This window comes from Macaca fascicularis, chromosome X (genome assembly GCF_037993035.2).
Source record: "Macaca fascicularis isolate 582-1 chromosome X, T2T-MFA8v1.1".
Lineage (NCBI taxonomy): Eukaryota > Metazoa > Chordata > Mammalia > Primates > Cercopithecidae > Macaca > Macaca fascicularis.
In genome coordinates, this window is record NC_088395.1 from 87,129,189 (window position 1) to 87,139,201 (window position 10,013).

A 10,013-nucleotide genomic window follows, 5' to 3' on the forward strand; every position below is an offset into this window, starting at 1 on the left:
GAAATCTTCCCAGTGGGCAGAGTTTTGAGCAATACACCTGGTTATGCACTTTGCATGGAAGGGGAAATGACCAAATGTGTGATTATATACTGAATTATGGGCTGTATCCAATGAATTGGCTGGATGGTTAAGGAGCTGGAAGAAGCATGATTTGAAAATTGGTGACAAAGAAATTTGGAGAAGAGGTATGTGGATAGACCCCTCTCAGTGGCCAAAAACTGAAGATATTTGATTCCCATGTGAGTGCTCACCAATGAGTGACCTCAGCAGAGAATAATTCTAATAATCATGTGGATAGGATGACCCATAATGTGGACACCACTCAGCCTCTTTCCCCAGTCACCCCTGTCATCACCCAATGTGCCCATGAACAAAGTGGCCATGTTAGCATGGATGGAGGTTGCACATGGGCCTGAGATACGTTGCTAACAACATGGACTTCCACTCACCAAGGCAGACCTTGCTACTGCCACTGCTGAGTGGACAATTTGCCAGCAGCAGAGATCAACACTTGGCCCTTGATATGCCACAATTTCTTGGGGTGATCAGCCAACTACCTGGTGGCAGGCTGCTTGTATTGGACCTTTTCCATCATGGAAAGGACAGCAGTTTGTCCTCACTGAAATAGACACTTACTCTGGACATGGATTTACCTATCCTGCATGCAATGCTTCTGCCAAGACTACCATCTATGAACTCATGAAATGCCTTTTCCACTGTCGTGATATTCCACCCAGCATTGCTTCTGACCAAGGCACTCACATTACAGCTAAAGAAGTGTCGGTGTGGGCTCGTGCTCATGGAATTCACTGGTCTTACCATGTTCCAAATCATCCTGAAGCAGCTGGATTGAGAGAACGGTGGAATGGCCTTTTGAAATCACAAATACAATACCAACTAGATAACAATACTTTGCAGAGCTGGGGAAAAGTTCTCCAGAAGGCTGTGTATGTTCTGAATTACCATCCAATATATGTCACTGTTTCTCCCATAATCAGGATTCACAGGTCCAGGAATCAAGGGGTGGAAGTGGAAGTGGCACCACTCAGCATCACCCCTAGTGATCCATTAGCAATATTTTTGCTTCCTGTTTCCGCAACACTACGTTCTACTGGCTTAGTTCCGAGGAAGGAACGCTGCCACAAAGAGACACAACAACAATTCCATTAAACTGGAAGGTAAGATTGACACCTGGACAATTTGGGCTCCTCCTACCTCTAAGTCAACAAACTAAGAAGGAAGTTACAGTGTTGGCTGTGGATGAAATCAGTCTACTATATCACGATGGAGGTAGGGATATTCCTCCTACCTCTATTGAATAAGAATGGTGAGAGAGAACATCTTTGTCATGTACCTGTTTTCAAAGGGAATGCTTCCAGCTTTTTCCCATTCAATATGATATTGAATGGGCAGAGTACATGGAATACAGAAGATCCCTTAGTATTATCTTAATATTAGATCTCTTAGTATTATCATGCCCTGTGATTAAGGTTAATGGAAAACCATAACAGCCCAATCCAGGCAGGACTACAAATGGCCCAGACTCTTCAAAAATAAAGGTTTGGGTCACTCCACCAGGAAAACAACCATGACCTGTTGAGGTGCTTGCTGAAAGCAAAGGGAATACAGTATGGGTAGTAGAAGAAGGTAGTTATCAATAACAGCTATGACCACATGATCAGTTGCAGAAATAAGGACTGTAATTGTCATGAGTATTTCCTCTTTATTTTTTTAATTGAAATAGTATGTTATTTATGTTATTGCAGTCTCTCTCTTTTTTCTTTTGTTTGTTATTTTTCTTTTTTTTCCTTTATTTCCTATAAAAAATATAGGATACATGTGCAGAATGTGCAGGTTTGTTAGATAGGTATATATGTGCTGTGGTGATTTGCTGTACCTATTGACTCATCCTCTAATTTCCCTCCCCTCACCCCTCAAACCCCTCAACAGACCCTGGGGTTTGTTGTTTCCCTTTCTGTGTCCATGTGTTCTCAATGTTCAACTCCCACTTATGAATGAGAACATGCGGTGTTTGGTTTTCTGTTCCTCTGTTAGTTTGCTGAAGATATGGCTTCCAGCTTCATTCATGTCCCTGCAAAGGACATAATCTCATTCATTTTTATGGTTGCATAGTATTCCATGGTGTATATGTACCACATTTTCTTTATCCAGCCTATCACTGATGGGTTTTTGGATTGGTTCCATGTCTTTGCTATTGTAAATAGTGCTACAATAAACATATGGGTGCATGTGTCTTTACAGTAGAATGATTTCTATTCCTTTGGGTATATATTCAGAAATGGGAAAGCTGGGTCAAAAGGTATTTCTGGTTCTAAATCCTTGAGGAATCGCCATACTGTCATCCACAATGGTTGAACTAATTTACGTTCCCACCAACAGGGTAAAAGTGTTCCTATTTCTACACAGTCTCACCAGCATCTATTGTTTCCTGACCTTTTAGTAATTGCCATTCCGACTGGAATGGGATGGTATCTCATTGAGCTTTTGATTTGCATTTCTCTGATTATCAGTGATTTTGAGTTTTTTTTCATGTATTTGTTGGCAGCATAAAAGTCTTCTTTTGAAAAGTGTCTGTTCATATCCTTTGCCCACTTTTTGATGGGGTTTTGTGTGTGCGTGTGTGTGTGTGTGTGTGTGGGTGTGTGTGTGTATTTTGTAAATATGTTTAAGCTACTTGTAAATTCTGGATATTAGACATTGTCAGGTGAGTAGATTGCAAAATTTTTCTCCCATTCTGTAGGTTGCCTATTCACTCTGATGGTAGTTTATTTTGCTGTTCAGAAGTGCTTTAGTTTAATTAGATACCATTTGTCAATTTTGGCTTGTGTTGCAATGGCTTTTGGCATTTTTGTCAAGAAGTCTTTGCCCATGCCTATGTCCTGAATGGTATTGCCTAGGTTGATGAAACATATCTCAAAATAATAAGAGCTATTTATGAGAAACCCATAGCCAATATCATATTGAATGGGGAAAAGTTGGAAGCATTCCCTTTGAAAACAGGTACCTGACAAAGATGTCCTCTCTCACTACTCTTATTCAACAGGGTATTGGAAGTTCTGGCCAGGGCAATCGGGCAATAGAAAGAAATAAAGCATATTCAGCTAAGAAGAGAGGAAGTCAAGTTATCTCTCTTTGCTGACGACATGATTTTATATTTAGAAAAACCCATCATCTTTGCCCAAAAATTTCTTGAACTTATAAGCAATTTCAACAAAGTCTCAGGATGCAAAATCAATGTGCAAAAATCACAAGCATTCCTTTCCACCAACAAGAGGCAAGCAGACAGCCAAATCACGAATGAACTCCCACTCATAATTGCTACAAAGAGAATAAAATACCTAGGAACACAGCTAACAAGGGATGTGAAGGACGTCTTCCAGGAGAACTACAAACCACTGCTCAAGGAAATCAGAGAGAACACAAACAAATGGAAAAACATTCCATGCTTATAGATAGGAAGAATCAATATCATGAAAATGGCCATACTGACCAAAGTAATTTATAGATTCAGTGCTATTCCCATTAAACTACCATTGACATTCTTCACCAAATTAGAACTATTTTAAATTTCATATGGAATCAGAGAATACCTTTTATAGCCAAGACAATCCTAAGCAAAAAGAGCAAAGCTGGAGGCATCAGGCTACCTGACTTCAAACTATATTACAAGGCTACAGTAACCAAAACAGCATGGTACTGGTATCAGTCCAGACATATAGACTATTGGAGCATAGCAGAGACCTCAGGAATAACACCACACATCTACAACCATCTGATCTTTGACAAACCTGATACAAACAAGCAATGGGGAAAGATCTCCTATTCAGTAAATGGTGCTAAGAAAACTGGCTAGTAATATACAGAAAACAGAAGCTGGACCCCTTCCTTAGACCTTATACAAAAATTAACTCAAGATGGACTAAAGACTTAAATGTAAAACCCAAAACCATAAAAACCATAGAAGAAATGTCTTATTTATTTTATTAGAAACATGTTTGTGCATGTATACAGTTATACTAAGAATATATCTTCATTTCACTTTCTTTTTTCTTTATCATGTGACAAAAGATTTATTCATTTCATACCAGCAATTAAATGTTATTAACTTTACGTAATAGCATTTGGGTTGGAGATTGGTGCGTTTCCAGTTTTATGAAGGATGGTTGTATTATGTTAGGTGTAATTATGACCTTATTATTGTCTTCATTTGAAAATTATGTGTGTTCTTAGGAGATATGTATGGGTTCAAGTTGATAAGGGATGGACTTATGATGGTTAATATTGAGTGTCAACTTGATTAGATTGAAGAATGCAAAGTATTGTTCCTGGGTGTGTCTGTAAGGGTGTTGCCAAAGGAGATTAACATTTGAGTCAGTGGTGTGGGAAAGGAAGACCCACACTCAATCTGGGTGGGCACAACCTAATCAGCTGTTAGCACAGCCAGAATAAAAGCAGGCAGAAGAACGTGAAAAGTCTAGACTGGCTTAGTCTCCCAGCCTACATCTTTCCCCCATGCTGAATCCTTCCCATCCTCAAACATCGGAATCCAACTTTTTCAGCCTTGGGTCTCAAATTAGCTTCCTTGGTTCTCAACTTGTAGATGGCCTCCTGTGGGACCTCACTGTATGGTCGTGTGAGTCCATACTCCTTAATAAACTCTCCCTTATATAAACATCTATCCTATTAGTTCTGTCCTTCTAGAGAACCGTGACTTATAAAAGGAACACAAAGAGGATCAATGAGTTTGAGAATAGTAAGCAAAAGGTAGAAAAGTGTAATATCAGACTAGAGAGTTGGGCCCAAAGCAACCCAATCTACAATCACACTGATATGATCTTCCTCAAAAGTAACTACCATTATGACTTATTTCACTATAAATTAGGTTCATCTGTTTCTGAACTTCATAATATTAGAATTATATAGTTTTAGCACTTTTGTATCCGGATATTTTTTGTGATATTTTTCACCTACAGCACTAATTTATTTGCTTTACATGAAGACTCTATAATATATTTATCAATTCTACTGTTTTGGCCATTTGAATTTATTTTAGTCTTTGGCTATTAAAAATAGTGCTCCTATGAATATTCATGCACATACCTTTTGGTGCACATATGCATACATTTTTGTTGGTATATGGCTAGGACTGGAATTGCTAGAAAAGAGAGTTTGATTATGTCCAGTTTTAGTATTTACATTGGAATATTTTTAAAAAGTTATTTTACCCATTCAGTATGATACTGAATGGGCAAAAACTGGAAAAATTCCCTTTGAAAACTGGCACAAGACAGGGATGCCCTCTCTCACCACTCCTATTCAACATAGTGTTGGAAGTTCTGGCTAGGGCAATCAGGCAAGAGAAAGAAATAAAGAGTATTCAGTTAGGAAAAGAAGTCAAATTGTCCCTGTTTGCAGATGACATGATTGTATATTTAGAAAACCCCATTGTTTCAGCCCAAAATCTTCTTAAACTGATAAGAAACTTCAGCAAAGTCTCAGGATACAAAATTAATGTGCAAAAATCACAAGCATTCTTATACACCAGTAACAGACAAACAGAGAGCCAAATCAGGAATAAACTTCCATTCACAATTGCTTCAAAGAGAATAAAATACCTAGGAATCCAACTTACAAGGGATGTAAAGGACCTCTTCAAGGAGAACTACAAACCCCTGCTCAGTGAAATAAAAGAGGACACAAACAAATGGAAGAACATGCCATGCTCATGGATAGGAAGAATCAATATCATGAAAATGGCCATACTGCCCAAGGTAATTTATAGATTCAATGCCATCCCCATCAAGCTACCAATGACTTTCTTCACAGAATTGGAAAAAACTGCTTTAAAGTTCATATGGAACCAAAAAGAGCCCGCATCTCCAAGACAATCCTAAGTCAAAAGAACAAAGCCGGAGGCATCATGCTACCTGACTTCAAACTATACTGCAAGGCTACAGTAACCAAAAGAGCATGGTACTGGTGCCAAAACAGAGATATAGACCAATGGAACAGAACAGAGTCCTCAGAAATAATACCACACATCTACAGCCATCTGATATTTGATAAACCTGAGAAAAACAAGAAATGGGGAAAGGATTCCCTATTTAATAAATGGTGCTGGGAAAATTGGCTAGCCATAAGTAGAAAGCTGAAACTGGATCCTTTCCTTACTCCTTATATGAAAATTAATTCAAGATGGATTAGAGACTTAAATGTTAGACCTAATACCATAAAATCTCTAGGAGAAAACCTAGGTAGTACCATTCAGGACATAGGCATGGGCAAGGACTTCATGTCGTAAACACCAAAAGCAACGGCAGCAAAAGCCAAAATTGACAAATGGGATCTCATTAAACTAAAGAGCTTCTGCACAGCAAAAGAAACTACCATCAGAGTGAACAGGCAACCTACAGAAAGGGAGAAAAGTTTTGTAATCTACTCATCTGACAAAGGGCTAATATCCAGAACCTACAAAGAACTCAAACAAATTTACAAGAAAAAAACAAACAACCCCATCAAAAAGTGGGCAAAGGATATGAATAGACATTTCTCAAAAGAGGACATTCATACAGCCAACAGACACATGAAAAAATGCTCATCATCACTGGCCATCAGAGAAATGCAAATCAAAACCACAATGAGATACCATCTCACACCAGTTAGAATGGAAATCATTAAAAAGTCAGGAAACAACAGGTGCTGGAGAGGATGTGGAGAAATAGGAACACTTTTACACTGTTGGTGGGATTGTAAACTAGTTCATCCATTATGGAAAACAGTATGACGATTCCTCAAGGATCTAGAACTAGAAGTACCATATGACCCAGCCATCCCATTACTGGGTATATACCCAAAGGATTATAAATCATGCTGCTTTAAAGACACATGCACACGTATGTTTATTGCGGCACTATTCACAATAGCAAAGACTTAGAATCAACCCAAATGTCCATCAGTGACAGACTGGATTAAGAAAATGTGGCACATATACACCATGGAATACTATGCAGCCATAAAAAAGGATGAGTTTGTGTCCTTTGTAGGGACATGGATGCAGCTAGAAACCATCATTCTCAGCAAACTATTGCAAGAACAGACACTGCATGTTTTCACTCACAGGTGGGAACTGAACAATATCACTTGGACTCAGGAAGGGGAACATCACACACTGGGGCCTATCATGGAGAGGGGGGAGGGGGGAGGGATTGCATTGGGAGTTATACCTGATGTACATGACGAGTTGATGGGTGCTGACGAGTTGATGAGTGCAGCACACCAACATGGCACAAGTATACATATGTAACAAACCTGCACGTTATGCACATGTACCCTAGAACTTAAAGTATAAAAAAAAAAAAAAAAAGTCATTTTACCAATTGTATTTCCAGAAAGAGTGTTTGAAATTCCAGGAATTCCACATCCTTTCCAACATTTAGCGTCATTTGTCTTTTTTATGTTTTTATTTTAGCCATTCTAGTGGATATGCAGTTTCATTGTTTTAATTTACATTTCCCTAACAAGTAATTAAATGGAGCACTCCATCACATTTGGATACCCTCTTTTGCGCAAAGTCCTTTTTCATGGAAATCTTTTGCCTGTTTGTTTTTAACAGTGATTGGGACCATATGATAGAGCAACAGGAGACAGAAAGGTTTATTATAGAGTTGGATGTGAAAGTATGTATAACAGAATGTGATGAGGACGTAATGGAAATGATGCTGTTTATGAAGGTTTTCATAACTATGGTGGCTATAGTAATTATGACTATGGAAATAATGGCTTCGATGACAGAATGATAGATAGAAGAGGTATGGGAAGACATGACTATGGCAGAGCTAGTGCTGCAAGTTCAGGTTTTCATGGTGGTTATTTCTTTTATATATTAGAGGGTTGCCTTTTCATGCAACTGAAGATAACATTGCTAATTTCTTCTCACCACTAAATCCAATACGAATTCATATTGATATTGAAGCTAAAGGCAGGGCAACAGAAGTAGATATAAAGTTTGTGACACACAAAGATACAGTAGTTGCCGTGTCTAAACATGAAAAAAAAAATGCAACGTTGATAAATTAAACTATTCTTGAATTCTGCTCTGGAATGAGAGGTTCTGGAATGGGAGGCCACAGCAGAGATGGAATGAATAATCAAAGAGGTTATGGATCTGTTGTAAAAATGAAAATGGGGAACAATTACATGGAAAATATGGTGCTTCTGATGGCTTGGGAATTTACGGCCGTGGTGGTGAAGGCAGTGGAGGTTACTATAGGCAAGGTGGCATGAGTGGAGGTAAATAGTGTGGAATGTACTGAAAGCATAACAACCAACATACAAGCCTTGACAACAGCATCTAGTCTACTAGACTTTCTTACAGATTTAATTTCTTTTGTATTTTAAGAACTTTATAACAAGCTTGGCATAGTGGCTCACGCCTGTAATCCTAGCTCTTTGGGAGGCTGAGGCGGGTAGATCATTTGAGTTCAGGAATCTAAAACCAGCCTGGGCAACATGGTAAAACCCTGTCTCTACCAAAAGTAGGAAAATTAGCCCAGTGTGGTGGCACATGCCTGGAGTTCCAGCTACTTGGGGGGCTGAAGCAGAAGGATAGCTTGAACCCATGAGGCCAAGGTGGCAGTGAGTCAAAGTGGCGCCACTGCATTCCAACTTGGGTGACAAAGTGATACTCTGTCTCAGAAACAAAGGACTTTATAATGGCTTAATGACTAAAGGAATGTGTTTTCAGAATATTATTTGGTAAAGCAATGGATTGTGATGGGAAAAATCTGGTTTCTGTAGGTTTCATTTGTTGCATACTTTGAATTAAAAATATTTTTTATATTTAAACCACTGATATTAAAATTTTTATATACTAGTTACTCCTAAAAACGTGTTGCTTTCATAAGATCTGGATTGGTGTATTTTACTATTAGTTCTACAAGAAGTAATGTGGTGTAATTTTAGAGGATAATGGTTTGCCTCTGCATAAACTGCAAGTCTTAAGCAGACATCTGGAACTGAGCTTGACAAATAATTAGTGTAACCTTTTTCTTTAATTTCTCCTGGAAAACACAGTAAGTATAAAGACTAAAGATGAAGAGGCTTCAGGAGTATAAATTCAGCTGATTATTTCTATATTAGTTATTCTTGTTCAACTGTCATTTATCAAACATAGCTCTGAAATGTTGATAATCTAAGAGGTACTTTAGATACTGAATATTCATAATTGTGTTTACTGGGGATGGGAGTGCTGGAAGTTTGAATTCTAGCCTTATATTTTGGAGTAAAATCCCTTCAGCTCTTGGCCAAAATATGAAAAAATATTTCCAAAAAGTTATAGTTGTGAGTTATTTCAAGACGTCTTAGAATAGGGTTAAGGTTCTTAGTGACACAAGAATTCAGTATAAGTACATAGGTATTTACTATGGAGTATAATTCTCACAAATGTATTTGCAGTTTTCTGCTCAAAAGAACATACGGTTATTAAATAATTATATAAATAACGACTTTTTAAAAATGTAAACAACAGATAGTGGGTGGCAGTTCCAAGATGGCCAAATAGGAACAGCTCCAGACTACAGCTCCCAGCATGAGTGACTCAGAAGACAGGTGATTTCTGCATTTCCAACTGAGGTACTGGGTTCATCTCACTGGGGCGTGTTGGACGGTGGGTACAGGACAGTGGGTACAGTCCACTGAATGAAAGCCAAAGCAGGGCAAGGTATCACCTCACCCAGAAAGTGCAAAGGGTAAGGGAATTCCCTTTCCTAGCCAAGGGAAACCGTGACACATAGCACCTGGAAAATCAGGTCACTCCCATCCTAATACTGCACTTTTCCATTGATCTTAGAAAACGGCACACCAGGAGATTATATCCCGTGCCTGGGTTGGAGGGTCCCACACCCATGGGGCCTCCCTCATTGCTGGCACAGCAGTCTGAGATCTAACTGCAATGCGGCAACAAGGCTCAGAGATGGGCACCCACCATTGCTGAG

The 10,013-nt window shown here is 38.7% G+C and overlaps 1 pseudogene; it reads left to right on the plus strand.

Moving 5' to 3' along the window:
* The first annotated feature begins 433 nt into the window (after window positions 1–433).
* Window positions 434–8,318, plus strand: LOC102122429 (heterogeneous nuclear ribonucleoprotein H3 pseudogene; annotated as a pseudogene).
* The last annotated feature ends 1,695 nt before the right edge of the window (window positions 8,319–10,013 follow it).